At 56.9% G+C, this 4,305-nt stretch overlaps 1 protein-coding gene across 1 annotated transcript in view; it reads left to right on the top strand.

Annotated features, from left to right (window-relative positions):
* Positions 1–4,305, top strand: part of ZMIZ1 (zinc finger MIZ-type containing 1) — a 174,966-nt gene that overhangs the window by 18,225 nt on the left and 152,436 nt on the right. The gene's annotated exons all lie outside the window — the stretch shown is intronic.

The following is a 4,305-nucleotide window of genomic DNA, read 5'->3' as shown; positions in this document are numbered from 1 at the left end:
AGGGATTTCTCTGCGTAAGAATTGTTATCTCTAGTTTTAGACCACAAGACCAAGGCACAGGGAAGTTAATGTGCTTGCCAAGGGTCCGCAGCCAGCTCTGGCCACGTCAGAGCAGCTCTGCTGTATCCCATTTGCCATATCAGCTTCTACACTTTCCCTGCACTGCACTGGTCTGGCCTGTCCTCCCCAGAGAAGTCCAGCTATCGATCCCACGCAACCGCCAGTCTTACCTGTGTGCCTGTGGTGGACCTGTCCATCCACCCATCGCTTATCCACTCACCGAGCCATCTAGCTATCTCTCCATCCTCCCATCCAACCATCCTTCCATGTACTCCTTCATCTGTCCATCTGCTCATCTACCCATCCACCCTCTGACCATCCGTTTACTCATTCACTCACCGCTCTCACACCAGGCCCGGCCCACGCTAAGGGCTGGCTTTTGAAGACGATCAGACCCAGCCCTGCCCTGAAAAAGTGCAATCAATGATGGAGGGGGACACCTGATCCCAGAGCCGGACCCACCGCCATAAGCTCCGTGCACAAGGCCCGTGTAGGGTCTGCCCGCACGGGAGGGGCCCTGTGCCGGCTCTGCAGGCAGGCAGTCGGGGAAGGCTTCCCAGGGGAAGTGGCGCTGTTCACTTATTCACGCCCCAAATGTTTCCTGGGAAAGTCTCGTGCTGGGAACTGCTTGATGTTTTGGAGACAGCAGGGAATAAAACGGACAAAATTCCCTTTCCTCATGGCGCTTCCATTCTCATGAGCAGAAATGGACAAGAAATACTCCGAACGTGATATATAACATGTCCGGTGATGCTAAATTTTAAGAAGGGAAGTTATCTGAGTAAAGTAACCGAGTTTGCAGGTGGAGTAAAGTGATCTTTGACAAAGGATGGTCAAGGGAGGCCTCTGACCGGGTGCATTGGAACAGAGACCTGAACCCAAGGAGGTAGGGACTGGGGTGCACTTGGGGTGCTCAAGGAAGTGGCGGAGAAGTCACGAGGCTGGAGTGAAGTGGGGGGTAGAAGGAGAAGGCAGAGAGATCCTGGGGGACCCACTCATGTAGACGGGCAAGAGGGGAGCCCGGAGATGGCTGGGGGGCTGCGGGCCACATCCAGGCAGGGGTGGCGGCGGTAGGGGGAGAGGTGGGTGGGAAGCCATCGAAGTCTGAATATACTTTAAGATCTTGCAGCCGGTGGATTCGAGGTAGAGGATGAGAGAAGAGGGGGAGAGCGGAGGAAGGCTCTTGGGTGTGAGACTGGAGCCCTGGCAGAGCAGAGACGGTCAGTTACTCAGCCAGGGCTGCCGGCAGGGAAGGCTGAAGGAAGCGAGGAGCTGTGTTTAGACAAGTTGCGTTTGCGATGGCTTTGAGACTTCCAAGGGGAAGGGTTGAGCAGGCAGTCGGATGGATGAGTCTGGGAGGCAGCGTGCGTCCCGACTGGAGATACATGTGTGGTAGCTGTCGTGTATGGGTGCTGTTGCGGGAGGGAGTGGAGCTAGAGCAGACCACAGCCTGAGTCTGTGTCACTGTCACCGGGCACCCAGCCCCTAGAGCAGCGGTTCTCAACCTGTGGGTCGACACCCCTTTGGCGGTTGAACGACCCTTTCAGAGGGGTCGCCTAAGACCATCCTGCATATCAGATATTTACATGACGATTCATAACAGTAGCAATGTTACAGTTATGAAGTAGCAACGAAAATAATTTTATGGTTGGGTCACAACATGAGGAACTGTATTTAAAGAGCCAGAAGGTTGAGAACCACTGCCCTAGAGGGAGGGAAGGGGGGCGGGGGCAGTAAGCAGATGGAGAAGGTGTAGCCAGGGAGGGAGGAAGACTGAGACAGTGGGCTCTTCATGGATGGGGAAGATTTTGCTGGCAAATAGGGAAAGGACGCCTCAGGCAGAGGGAACAGCATTAACAGGCTCAGAGGCCTCAGTAAAATGAGCCATGTGTGGAGAGAGGTGGTAGAGAGGGAGAAGGGACCAGAGCAGCTTCCCCCTCCACACCTGGCCACACAGGGGCCCAGGCCCATGGGTGTCTGGCTGGGCTGTGGGTTTGCCCATGTGCGGGACCCTCCCTGTCACTCTGGCGGGCATTCCTTGGGCTTAGCCGAACCTCTTGCCCTGATGTCTGCATACTTTGCACTTTCTTTTAAGAAGCTTCCCCTCCCTCTCCTGACCTCCTCCCTCCCCTCTGGGGCTCTTGGGCCCCTGAGGCCTCCCCCTTGCCTGGAGTCTGAAAACACTGGCTCTAGAGGTGGCTGCCTGTAGGGGAAGGGCACCCAGCACCTCCCTATTGGACCCCTAAGCATTGTCTGGATCCTTTATCTTAAAAGAAACGGTAGAAACTTTCTGTACTGTGAGTGCCCGGCAGAGCTGCTGCTGACGCTCAGCAGTTGGAGCTGCCGAGCGCTCTGCCTTGGGCGGGCAGGTGTGTGCGTTTGGGGGTCGGGGGAAGGCATCCACCTTGTGCGTCTGCTGTGTTTCTCACCTAGCACTCAGCTCTCAGTGGAGAGAGGAGCCCGGCTTGTTCAGGGAGGCTGCGGGGAGGCCCCTGTCCCTGAACCAGCCTTGAGGATAGGATGGGCGAGTGCTCAGCGTGGAGCTCCAGGTGGGATGAGGGTGGGGAGGAGCACACCACACCGCCGGGGGTTTGCAGGGGCACGGACCAGCCCAGAGGCTGATGGGACTGGAGTGAGGGGGAGGCTCGGGAGACTTCTCCACACCCACACCGAGACTAGGAGGGAGCCCAGCAGGGACTTTGTGACCCCTGAGTCCCTCAGGGACAGCTGCCTCTGGCTGCTTCGGGGACTGGGGGCGCTGAGGGAAGCTGCTCGGAGGATGCGTGCTCCATGGCAGGCTGCCCTGTAATCTCATTAGTGTGCTCCGCGGATGGGACAAGAATGTGCCGTAGACTCACTTTTCTTTAAGCCTGCCCCCACCAATAGCTCCCTAAGTCCTCCCCCTGCCTGTGAGACGTTGAGCAGGAGTGGACTTATCCCCACTGAACAGATGGGTAAATCAGGGCCAGAGAGGAAGAAGCTCGCATGACGCCAGGGCTAATTAGTGGGGGGGGGTGGGGGGGGTGGAGCTGTGAACTGGGTCCCTCTGAATCCTAAGCACTCTTGCCCGCTGCCCTCTGCCCTCTCCCGGGCTCTTCTGCAGTATCCGGCCTGCGGGCACCTTCGCGTAAAGCAGCTCTCCAGCTTCCTCATTTTGCAGATGAGGAAACAGAGGGCCAGAGAAGGTCAGACACTTGGCCATGGCCACACAGCAAGTCAAGGGCAGAACCTCCACCAGAATCGGGTCTGGCTTACTGTGTCCACCCACCCCCTCCGACCTGGACCCCGCCCGCTTCCTCTTGGGGCACCCACTGCCTTCTGTTCCCCCCTGGCCTTTGGCATTCGCTCAGATTGAAGGCACGGAGTTCCTCCTCTGAAGGCTCCATTGTGCCTATTGTTTAAATATAGATTACTAATGAAATGCCTTTTCATTGCCTTCCCCGTGAATACTTTCCGTGTAAAGTTAATTTGCAGTGTTATGTAAATTCTGTTTAACTTCAATCAAGTTTCTAATTATGTTTTTACCGCAGTAATTCCCATTTGATTTGTCATCTCCTGTTAGGTATTTAATGTTCGGTGGGCGGCTGTGCTTTCTCTCTGTCTCTCCCGGTACCAAGGCCCTCTCCTGCCCTGACCGCCCTCTGCCTGTCTTTCTCCTTCGCTCCTGCTCACTTCATCCTCTGGCCCTTCCCTGTGGGTCACCTCCCTCCCCCCCTCCTTCCTTCCTTCCCTTCTTCCTCTCGCCCAGCTGCCCCTTCTTCCCTTCTGTTCGCCTCTGTTCTCTCTGGCTTTGTTTTCCCTGCCCCTCTCCTTCCTCCCTCTTTCTCAGTGTTGTTTCTCCTGTCTTCTCTCCCCATTTCTCTGTCACTCCTCTCTCTCACTCTTACTCCGATTTTCCTCCACTATCTCCCACCGCACCCTGGCTCTCTCTTTCTCTCTCTGTCCTTGTTTGTACCCCCGCGGTCTCCCCTTCCCCGCATTTTCTTCTCCTTTATGTCTCCGCCTCTTCCTCTTCCATCCTAGAGCCCTTCACAAAGCCACGTGCCAGGGCTGCTCCGAGTGGTGGGACAGACGGAGGAGGAGGTGGGGCTGGCTGGTGTGCGTCCCTGGAGAGTGAGGGCCTGGCCCTGGGTACCTGCTTAGAGCTCTGTGCCCAGCCCTGGCCGGGTGCCAGCCTCCGGTACGCCGGGACCTGGTAGGAACATGAGCGCCAGGGCTGGACGCTCTGGTGCAGCTCCTGATCCA

Source organism: Myotis lucifugus, unplaced genomic scaffold (genome assembly GCF_000147115.1).
Source record: "Myotis lucifugus unplaced genomic scaffold, Myoluc2.0 scaffold_330, whole genome shotgun sequence".
NCBI lineage: Eukaryota > Metazoa > Chordata > Mammalia > Chiroptera > Vespertilionidae > Myotis > Myotis lucifugus.
This window is presented reverse-complemented; position numbering and strand designations above follow the sequence as displayed.